We start from the raw sequence: 12,044 nt of genomic DNA on the forward strand, positions 1-12,044 counted from the left end.
GCCCCTACCTTGGGCAAATTCAAGAGGAGGTTGGATGATCACCTGTCTGGGGTCTTGTGAACCCAGCATTCATTCCTGCCTGAGGCAGGGGGTCATGCTACATGATCTAACCAGGTCTCTCCTTTCCCTAGCTATGATGAAACTATGAAAAGATAGCACATCTAACCAAAGAACCCTGCCTTACTAAAATTCGGGCATACTGTCATTAGACAAAAGATATCACATCTACCCAAAAAACCTTGCCTGACTATGTCCTTAGACCAACACGGCTACAACCAAAAACCCAGCAACATGAATTTTAGTAAGGCTTTATACACAGTCCAACATGACGTTCTTGCGATTCTCATACTAAATTTGGAGAAAAATGGGCTAAAAAATTCTCATTAATCGAATACATATTGGTTGAATAACCTCATAAACAAAGTGTAGGCATTAATAGATTGATGTGAGATTGGCAAGAGGTTTCAAACAGGGCTCCGCAGGGTCTATTTTATGTCTAGTGTTGTTTAACATTTTTATCAATGATCTAAATACAAGGGATAGAGCAGTGCCTGGAGATTCTTTTAACAGTGCCAATGGGTGCCACACAACATTAGCGCTGTTACATTTGAAAACTTGATTTAAAAGATAAACCCAGAGATTTTAAATAGAAGTCCAAAGTTGTGGTCTTTCTGAGGTCTTTGCAACAAAGAAACTACTCTATTATTTTTCTGTAGTCCAAAAAAGAATGAACACTAAGAGCCAAGACATTTTCTGAGGGGTGCCTCAAGTCTGTCTGGGGTACCTTGAGCCTAAAAAGCTTGAGAACCACCGAGAGGATATACTAATCAAATTTGCTAACAACAGAGCTGGGGGGCAGGAGGGCTTATACTTTGGAAGTTAAGAGTAAATCTCCTAGGAATCTCCATAAATTGGGCTATAGACAACAAAATGAAATTAAACATGGACAAACATAAGATGTCACACAGAAGAAGATTCAGCTGCATAAATACAGAATAGGAGATAACTGGCTTGGCAGTAGTAGCACTGAGAAGGAGCTATGGTAATGCTAGATCAGAAACTTGATATGAGTCAGGAGTCCGTGATGCTGCCTCAAAAACAGCAAATGCACTTTTGGGTTATGTTAAGTATTGTATGCAAAATATAGGAAGTGATAATATCACTATTTGGCCCCCTGGAGGCCTCAGATGGAGTATTGCGCCTAGCTTGAAGTACTGAATTTTAAGAAGGATGTAGAGAAACAGGAAAGGATCCAGAGGTTAGTAAAAAAAATGCTAAAAGGATTGGGATACAAGTTGTATGAGGAAAAGCTGAAGAAACTAGGGATGTTTAGTTTGGAGAATGAAGACTAAGGGGGAACATGACAGCAGTTTTCACGTATTTGTAAGGCTGCCATAAAGAAGACAGGAAATTATTGTTCTCCTTTACCACAGAGGACAGGACACATGGCAATGGGTTTAAACTGCAGCAAAACACAATTAAATCAAATCTCAGGAAAAGTCCTAACTGTTGGAACAGTAAAACATAGGAACAAGCTGCCTAGGGAAGTTTGGAATCACCTTCATGAGAGATGTGAAGGAATTGGCTAGAAAGGCATCTAATTGGAATAGGAATATTGCAGCCTGCGTCAGTGCAGGATGTAGGACTAGATGATCCTTAAGATACCTTTTCTGTTCAAAAAGTCCATGAAAACTTTCCCAGTTGCCATGTCATTAACAGGTATTCTACAGCAGCAGAATGGCATTAGCCATGTGTCTGGTACTATCGACAATGCTGCATGTTTTAACTGTGTAGTAAGAAAAGATCTCTTTGCTTTCTGCTCTGGAATTTCCCATCTATATTCTGATTAGTTATGGCATCCTTAATTTCTCGGAGCTTTTCCTGGGCTTTACTTAGCACGCAACATAATTACTTTGTTCTCAAGTCTCATCTCTCTAATCACTCAGTCCGTCTGACACTGCACCTGCATTAAACCTTGGCATGATCCAAATTAATCCAGTTTTAATTTTCTATATTTTAACTGATATATGAAGTCTATATGAACCTCCACTTCCCCCCAAAATAGCTACTGTCTATTCAGACTGTTCCTTTACCTTGTTTTTCCACTGGATACCACCAAATACCTTTTGGGCAGGAGACTTCAACCATGGAGATGCTCGAATCCAGATGTGTTATAGTAATGGCCACATGAGACTGATATTTATTTGTTCATTTAATTTATATGCTGCCCTTCCCAACAAAGGCTTCGGGTAGCTTACAATAAGAGAACAGAAAACTTATAATACAAAAGAATGAACAAGGTAACTAAACAACTCAAAAGACAACCAGAATATCAACAGAAAACAACCTCCCCCACCCCGGCTACAAACAATATCCCAGCCAAGCTCTGTCTGATAAGGACTGGCCCAAATAGGAAGGTCTTACAGCACTTTTGAAAAAACATTCAGGCTTGGGGTCTGGCAGGCCTCAAGAGTCAAGGGAGTTGCAGAGCTGAAGAGTGATTGCTGAGAAAACCCTAGAGAGATATCTCGACTAGAATGCTACAGCTGTACTTCAGTGAAAAATTGGTTGATCCTATTCACACTAGTCAGCCAAACTATTTAAACTAAATTGGTTTAACTGCCGATGAGATCTGCTGACCCAGAGCAACGGAACGAGAGATTCAGCATATTTGCCCCAGTTTCTACAACATGCACAAGATCTACATGAATCCTTGAGTCCTCACCGCCAAGCATCTCAAACAGCATGCTGAGAGCCCTGGAATAAAAGGCACTGGGAAATTTGCCCATTCTTCTCTAAATGGTGAGCACATGTACTTTATATGGAAATTACATGAAAAGTTAACAGGTATTGTACATTAGATATTGTGTTATGCTGCCAATTCTAAGGGCATGTCTACAAGCATAGCTGTGGTAGCAGAACCCCTTAGTGGAAATGTGGCACATTATAGCAGAAGGGTCTTGAGTTCTTCCACCTCCCCAGATGATAGAAGCTAAGATGGCAGAAACCCTCTTCTGTCAGCACAGATATGTCCAGCTGAGGTTTGCTGACAGTCACGTTGGCAATGGGGTGGTGATCTCTAGGTATGCTGGCAAAACACTGTAGTGTAGACAAAGCATAAGAGATACATTATTAGGAAGGCAAGCAAGAATCCTCTTTTCCCTTTTATGCCAGCTGCAGTAAGAGTAATGGCTAGACCTCTGCACCATCAGAGAAGCTCACTCCTGCACTGGGGCACCTTTAGAGACAGTACATACATACCACTAGTTACACAGGCATACTGCACTGCAGGCAATTTGTATCTTGAAAGCCAAGTTTGGGAACTTGTGAAATTGCTGCAAAGCACTTAAAGCAGCTGAGGAACAGCTACTGGTCAGGGGATAGGACACAGTAAAGACAGGGAGAGCTACAGAAACAAAACAATCCTGGTTTTGTTCTCAAGAGGTCACTCCAAAAAAAGAATACTGTTAACCCCTCTGAGACTGGCTCAAACTCATCACCCGGCCATTCAACCCCCTTAGGCACTGTGACCTCTTCTCTCCAAAGAGAATAAAAGTGACAGAAGCAGTGCCTGCTAGGAGAAGGGAAGGGTTCTCCTGTCAGACTGAGAAATGAGAACAGGACTTCTGAAAACACATCTCTGAAAAGTCAGATGCATGTGAGAGCTGTCTAGGCAGGAGATCAGCCCAGTTTGCCTCTGGTCACTGCTAGATAACCAGCTCAGGAGAGCCACCATTATGATGAAGAACATGGTACAGAATTAAAAGGTGTGAGCTTTCTTTGTACCAGACTTCAGCATCTATTCCTGAAGACACTCTGGGCCACTCAAAGCTGCAGAGCTGAGTCTTGGCACACAACATACTTCTGGGTAGAGCTTTCTTTTTCTCAGGGTTCACTTGCCTCCTTTTGGAAGGAGGCAAGTGGACCCTGACTTGAGTTCCTGTAACTACATATGAAGTTTCATGTTGTAGCCATGAGATGAACTAGAAGGTCCCTTTTCTGGAATGAAGAACACTGGAATGGGAATACCAGGACTTGAATACTAACTAAGGTATGGCATCTCACACAGAACAGATTAAACATGCAGATAAATCTTTGGTAAGCATAAGGAATAGACAAGATTCAGGAAGAGATGCACAGGGACAAGTGTAAGTCAGGAACTCACTGCAAGGAGCTTATACTTTCTGTCAGCATTCAGTTTTGTCTGCTGGCTCTAGATATGAATTCAGAGGCTGTGTGTTTCGGTAGACACAGCTCTGGCCTAAAACTCAGGAAACCTAGATTTTATTCCCAGCTCTGCCACTGATTTGCTGTATTATCTTGAGCAAGTCATTTCATTTGTCTGTGCCTTTGTTTTCCATCCTACCCTTTGTCAGGCTTGCTTAGTGAAATTGTGGAACAGGAACCGTTTCTAACAAGGTCGTCCTATAGCACCAACTACACCAGGGCCCTGATCTTAGCAGAGCCCTCTAGGCACTGCAGAAATACAAAAAACAGCCCTGAGCACTGAATTCATAGAACCACAGGGCCCTTTGACTAGGTGGCTCTTGGCACTAACCTCATTTGCTTAATGGCCTGTGTCACACGGACTACTAAACTTAGCAAAGCATTGCTTCTGGGAAGCCCAAAGGTGCATCACTGAACTAGACGCCACCGTTTGTATTTAATAGCATGCTCAACAACTGCTCTGTGCAGCACTTAAGAACGAGTAATTAAAGAAAATATTACTGGAGTACACCCTCTCATTAGCAATGTAATTAGTCTGCTGAAAATAATTAACATTCCTTTCCACAAAGAGAACAGCAGACCCCTTACACCCATCACTGCAGCAAATAAATGCCCAAGATGAGTGACTTCTGTTCAGGCAGATGGAAAGAGAAATGCCCAGTAGGAATGCTAGTGGTCCAAACCCAGAAAAGAGAGGGAAAAAAACAGCTGTTTGGAGAGGAGGCTTTCATCCAACTTGAATTCAACACAGGCATTGATCCCTCTGAGTCACAAATATCAATCTGTGCAAATAGGGAGAAAAAACTGGTATGAGTGACTGGGCAATGTGGGCACCTAGTCTCCTATGCTCAGGTATGCCCTCCCTGGCACTTTCATGACTTAGCAACAAACGACTTGTTGTAATTATGAAAAATGCTACCCTCTTGGACTACTGTGAAAGCCCAGGTTAAATATTATCCAATTCTGTTGCTTACTGTCACATCTACTTTGCCCTATGCAGAAATCCCCTAATGTAAGAAATTATGATCATGAAAAATATGTCCTTCCTCATGAACTAAACAGAATCCATAATTTCACGTTGCAAATGTAGCCTTACTCTTATTCCTGCCATTATGGCTCACATGGAGAAGTGGAGCGATAACTGTACCGCTGACAGAAGCACGTAAATCCAAGTATTCTACGATTCTCTTTGTGATCAATTAGTACATACTGGGCATGTCTACATGTTCAATAATGTGCGGTAATTACTGTGCATTTTGTTTAGTACTTGCTTAATGAACTACTAACTAAATCTGCAGTAGCTACAGTTACTGTGCCGTAGTGCCAGCACAGTTTTTTCACTGCGCAGTAGCTTATTAGCACGGTTTTTGACCGGCACACTATTTTGCAGTGTTATTAGGCTACCATGCAGTAAGCATCTCATGTAGATGCGCTCACTGAAAGGGTATACTTTAAGTAGCTTGAGGTTGACACTCGCGTGTGTGTGTGTGTGGGTGTATACTGAACGTGATGTGTGTCAGTGTGAATGGATCAGGGTGAAGCACAGCAAGGGATATAAGTCATTATAACCTTGCACTTATTTGCTGCAGCAAAAATCCATGTGTTGCTTTAGTGAAGGATCACGGAGTAGGAAGAAATGAGCTGTGAGAGCCAAGCTTCCCCCACCCTTGTGTTTGCACAATTTGCTAAGGTAACATGGCAAATATAATAAGTATGAGTACACAGTTGCCTCTCAGGATTTTCATCCTGTTTCCGAGCCTGATGTATCCACATATTTCCCTTGGTTTGAAAAGTGGGTGCTTATAATCCATGAAGTGCACTGCAGTGAGGCTGAAGACCCACCAAAGGGCTACAGTTACATCACTATGGAAACTAAAAATCCAGTCTGACCTGTCTATTTCTTTTCCTAATAAGCGATATATTCTTCCATGCTATCCCTACCTAGCTCTTTTCCAAACCATTTGAGCACCCACAAGCACATCCCCCTTCAGTCTAGAGCCTGGCCCATGCTCCATAGCCTTCATCATTAATCTACCCACCTGTGTCCCACTGTGCAGCTATCAACTCTATCCCAGTGCCCTCCAGATGTCCATCCCCAGAAGTCCTATCTGTATTCACTCAGACAAGCCAAGGGGCTCACAATGTCCAGACAAGTAGCGTGTCACCTCCATCAGCCTGTGGAGCAGGACGCCTCCAATGTGTAGTTCACTCCAGAATACACAGGCATTTTTACATATATAAGCACCGCAGTGCCAGGCACTTTGAAAAGCACCTGGCGCTGCTATGCATGCAGTTGTATAAGTGGTGAAATGCATGTCAGCATGGAGAAAATGGCAGCAGCGTGCTTTTGAACTAAAACTCATTGGAGGTGCTTTAGTTCAAAAGTGCACCTCCGCTATTTTCTGTGCACTGATGTGCATCTTGCCGCTTATACAACTGCACACGGTGCAGCGCAATTCACCTCAGCTCGCGTGTGAAGCAGACTTGATTAATCGAGTCTGCTCCGAAGCAGCAGCTGTCCAGCGCACTGCAGGACAAAAAAATATGTGTATAAATGCCCCATATGTCCAGCCAGCAGGCTCAAAAAAGTCTAAAGTATTCTGTCTTCTCTTCACCATCCTACCTCTTTCCCCTAACCTTTTCAATGGAACTCCATAAGGCAAAGTTAGTTGAAAAAACCTAGAAATGGGTTTATGGAGATACCATCTACTCCAAAAAGCAAGAATTTCACTCCTTGCATGAATTTGCCAGTCACTTTTGCAGGTGCTGCTCTAATAATAGTTAGGGAAAAGCAACTGAGAGCCTACCCTGCTGCAAGCCAGGGAAGAGCCTGATGGGTAAACAGGAGTTCTGGGAGATGGGGAAGGGAAATGTTGAGGAATCTAATTGGCAGCGCATTGTGACTAGGGCCACCGGAAGGGCTCAGCAGCAGGGAAGGCATAAAAGGAAGGAAATGGGCTCTGCAGCCAAATGTAGGTAGTATGTACCGAGGAACAGGTGTCTGACTGACTGCTCTGGAGAACGAAACCCTTTGCTCTCAGTGCAGCCTTCTCCCCCCACTGACCTTTCAATGCACTGCACTCCTGACCTGAAGGGACCTTTTGTGAGGAAGTGAAATAAATTATAGCCCCTGTAACCCAGCAAGTCCTTAGCTTCCCTGCATGGGCTTCCAACCAGGTCACCAACTGTGGACAGTTGCCCATTAGGAAATGAGCAGAGAAAAAACAACTTATTTCACAGCGGCTGCTGAACAGTCATTTAATATCCTCTTTTCCACTGAGCCACTTTGGGTTGAGGGGGATACAAAACACAAACAACAGGCTTGACCCCAAAGAACGTTTGGCAGAGGACCCCGAGCTGCTTTCCAACATGGTCTCAAGAAAGGCTACGTGGCACGTAAGGTAACACTCCACAGTAAAAAATCCCAAAGCAAACAGCTACCACTGAACCAGCACACCACCCACTTCCCAGCAGAACAGGTCAGACCAGCACTTCCCATCTTACTCCTAATTCATTTACTCACCAGCAGCCAGTCCCAGTTACCAGCCTGGCTGGGTTTTTGGGAAATCACTCTGATTTTTTCGGAGTGACAATGCTTCCCTGCCAGCCCTACTTGCAGGATGATCAAAGGCCTGGAAAATGTCACGATGACACTGCAACAGATGCAGTTTCCTGGAAGACAAGCTGACAGAAGCGCAATCACAGGCTGGAAGGTTTCATCCCTGTGGCTTTGGAAGTAGATCTGTCTGCATCTGCAGCAGCTACAGCTCTGAGCAGCCTAAATGGATGGAACTCACAGGAGGCATTTGATGGATGAATTATTCATAGCCTTGTTTAGCTGCCAATATATCTATGTTTTCTTGTGCCCATACGGTGCTCAGTTTTTGTTTTAACAGTAACGGGAGACGTCTGCGCTTCCTTTGATGGTTCTTGAGGGCAAGCGATAAACAGCATTTGCTCTGCTCATAGCGATAGTACCATACACCAGAGAGCTAGCCAAACATAGCTTTCTTAATAGCTGCTCGGCTGCAGCACTGACACGACAGCTGGATTCATTCCAAGATCTCAGGCCAGCAGCAGATTTCCTAGGCACCCCGCTGATCCTGAGTTTATCATTACCTTGCAGCAATGCTGGCCTGAACTTTACAGGGCATCAAATAAGTTTCCTACCAAGACTCCACTTTCAGCTATACAAGTCGCAGTGAAATTTCATTTGGAGACCTAGGCAGCGGCCCACCTTGCTTATCCATAATACCAGAACATCTAACCAACACTAGCTCTCCCCAAACCTGCTGAATAGGATCCAAGTTAATCATTTGGTGCTCCAATCTGATGGGAATCTAGACACTTGGCTCTGCTTTTCGAGACTACAAATTCAGCTAGGTGACAGAGTCCAGATAATACAATATAAAGCAGGAACTGTTAACTGAAGGACAAACAAGCATGGGGTGGGAAAAAGGTTGTTCGGGAGATAGAGGCATGTCACAATCCGTTTTTGGGCAAAACTTCCCCGTACAGAGGTCCTGAAAGGTGTCATAGCTAAAGCTCTCCTTGGAGCCAACTGAGAAGAATGAACCCACCTGCGACAGAGAAGAAATCAAGGGAGGGCTGGAGAGTTAAGTCAATGGAAATATACATACACAGCACCTAAATACTGAGGTAGTTGCTTAGTTGTAGAGACAGAGTTTAGATTAAAGACAAAGCAACAGTTCTCCAAGCCACCTACCAGTCCTTGTTCAGAATATAGAACTTGCCCTATTGCAGTTTGAACCAGTAATGTGCTTCAGGTGCTGCAAGCTGCAACTCTGAGCATCTGCACAGCATGCTGCATCTACACAAAACACTCTGCAAGAACTGCAAGATCTTTGGATTATTGCATTTACCCCTCAGTGCCCACTACTGATGCCAGAATCAAGCTGTAACATGACCTAATACTAAGCACATCACCTCTCTGCCTCTTTTTCTTCCTGATCTTTGTCCATCTCCCCTATTTAGATCTTCAGGACTAACTGGTCTTTGGTCCTCCTAATACCAGCTTTCATGCCTTTTCCTTTCTGGGGTGGAACGCTGTGATTCTCCCAATCTTAAACTGTATGCTGGGCTACAGCCCCCATCAATCAACTGCTCTTACTTGAGCTGGGTTAAAGGGATGTGATCAGAGGCTAACACAGTGGCCAAACTTTCCGAAGCCAAAATACTGTTTAATCTTAACAACAGGAACCAAACATACCATTGGAGGAAAAGGTTTTAAATCCACAGAAAGGCTATATTGCTGCCTACTGTATCAAACAGTGACCACCTCTCTGGAAACTTTGGAAGACCGAATTCCTTGAGAACCACAAGCGGGTGTTTGGGCCCACTTGTTTCCCATTCATAGTTTCCTGAAAACTGCTTCATCCTTGATCAGAGACCATCTTTATTGCCCTTTTGGTCTTCTGGCAAATGACCTATGCAACTCAGCAGGAACCAAAAAGAACAAGAAAAGCAGAAACCAACAATTTTTCAAAGTTAAAAGCTCAGCCAGTCTTTTAAGCCCTTTAAGAGTTTAATCAGGAGGCTTTTTATCTATAGCTATTGTCCAGCCTTCCTGCCTTTTTCCTGATCATCTTCTGTGAAGCTAAACTAATATACAGTAAATAATCCAATAATGCACTGCATACAAACAGCAATTATCCCACTAATCGGGTCACATACAATGTCCACCATTTATAACAGGTCAGCTCACTCTCCTTCACAGTAAATTCTCTGGAAGAGGGACTTTTACTAACTGTTTTTATACCACCTAGCACAAAGAGGTCCCAATACTGATTACACTCTTATAATTCAAACAATAATATACTCTTGATTTTAGAAATTAGTTTAAAAAAAGACCATAAGGCAGTAAGCAGGAAACTCTCTCCTAATAAGTCGTGCCCCTCTCCCATTATCTGCTAACCTCATTTTATTGACCAGAAGATATAAATTCACTGTGAGATGACTGACTTTTGACAATATCCAGTACCTCAAATATAACTGAATAAATAGAATGATGGTAATGTAAGAGAGGTGTTGTAGCTGTGATACAGACATGGTAAAAAATGTCTTGCATTTGAAAGCTTGTCTAACTCTATCCCAGCTACATAGTTGGTCCAATAAAAAATATGGCCCCAGTAAAATGATGGACATACAGTGGTGTTAAAGATTTTTCTTAGTAAGAAATGTAGATGTATTATTGTAATTCCCAGGCTATATGTGTTTAGGGATGTATGCATCTGCATTTTAATTAAAATATATTATTTGGGGAAACACTATATTCTTACATTAGGAAAAGCTACATTGCAATACATACTACCAAAAAGGAAAAAGGAAGGATGTATGTTCAACCTTGAGCTTTGAGTTCTTAAAGCTACATTAAAATAACAAACTCTAGTTTTGGTGTTGTTTTGGCAGGGGGCAAGGTACACAGCTTTGAAATACAGATGTTTTAAAAGATCAAATACTTGTATTTGGACCTTCTGAATAAGAAGGATGAGTCCATTTAAGTGTATAGCTAGAAAGAGCTAAAAACTGTAAGTGTAGGCGAGATCCAGTCTGTTGGAGCAGGCAAAATACAGCCCACAGGCTAGATATGGCCCACCAGGAACTTTCATCCAGCCCATGAAGCCCACAAACAAATTGTGCCACACTCAGTCTTTCTGCCCACAAGGATGGGAGTGAGGCAACCATGTGTACAGACAACCCCAAACATACCCTGCTGCCTCGTTCCCACCCTCATAGGCGGAAGGGCCCAGCCTGGCCAGCAGGCAGCTTCTGCACTGGGCTGCTACTGCAGCCCCCAGGGACCTGCTCCACCTCCCTGGTCCTCTGGTGGCTCCAGGCAGCAGGTAGGGAAGTAGTGGGGGCAGGGCTGCAGCCTGGGCAGGAGTGTGGGTCTGGGGCTGGAAGCAGCGCAGAGACCATGTCTGGGGAGACGGCACCAGCACGGAGCTTGGGTGGGCAGGGTACGGGTGTGAGGGAGGGTGGGGAGTCTGTGGACTGCCCCCACACTTCCACCATGGTCTGCAGCCCTGGCAGACAGTGGTAATAGCAGCAGCAGCAGCAGGCAGGGTGCTAAAGGTGCACGTGCCTGGCAGGGCACGGCTCTGGCCAGCGCTGCACATAGCAATTAGGGGCACAGCCTACCCTGGGCAGTCTGTATCACCAGCTGTCCCGCCACTCATGCACAGTCCCCACTTGCACAGTACCGAAGGGAAGCCCCACGTGCTGAAGCTGGCTGACTTCCCCGCCGGGGCTGCGCAGTACCAGAGAGAAGCCCCATGCACTGAAGACGGCTGCCTCCCCCTCACCCCCTCACTGCACAGTCCCGGTGGGGAAGGCAGCTGGCTCCAGCATGCAGGACTTCCCTCCCATGCCCGGCAAGTGCAGGGCCTGCACATGAGTGGCAGGGAGCACTGACGATAGGGATGGCTCAGTGGAGGCTACGCTCCTTGTTGTGCCTCGCCAGGCCCCTGCTCCCCGAGCGTCCTGCCTGCTGCTGTTATGCCATGGGAGAAGTGCAGGATGGTCTCCCCACACACCCTCACACCCCACAAACCCACACCCTGACCCCACAACCCCCCAACATACCCTATGCTGCCCCCACACACAGCCACACCCCCTCACAAGCCCCCTCACCCACACATCCTACCACATATGCACCCCTACACCCACACAATATACAAAACTAAGAATTTATTTTTGAGTTATTATGACTGTTAGTGTATGATTTGTCTTTTTTCTGGTTCTAGGATGGCAACCCCTCCTCCCAAAAGGAGTATGTCGGGGGGGGGGGGGCAAGG

General features: G+C 44.6%; 1 protein-coding gene across 2 annotated transcripts in view; it reads right to left on the reverse strand.

Moving 5' to 3' along the window:
* TMEM229B (transmembrane protein 229B) overlaps nt 1-12,044 on the reverse strand; it is a 114,701-nt gene that overhangs the window by 70,028 nt on the left and 32,629 nt on the right. The gene's annotated exons all lie outside the window — the stretch shown is intronic.

Source organism: Gavialis gangeticus, unplaced genomic scaffold, assembly GCF_001723915.1.
Source record: "Gavialis gangeticus isolate Ggan-Ray unplaced genomic scaffold, GavGan_comp1, whole genome shotgun sequence".
Taxonomy (NCBI): Eukaryota; Metazoa; Chordata; order Crocodylia; family Gavialidae; genus Gavialis; species Gavialis gangeticus.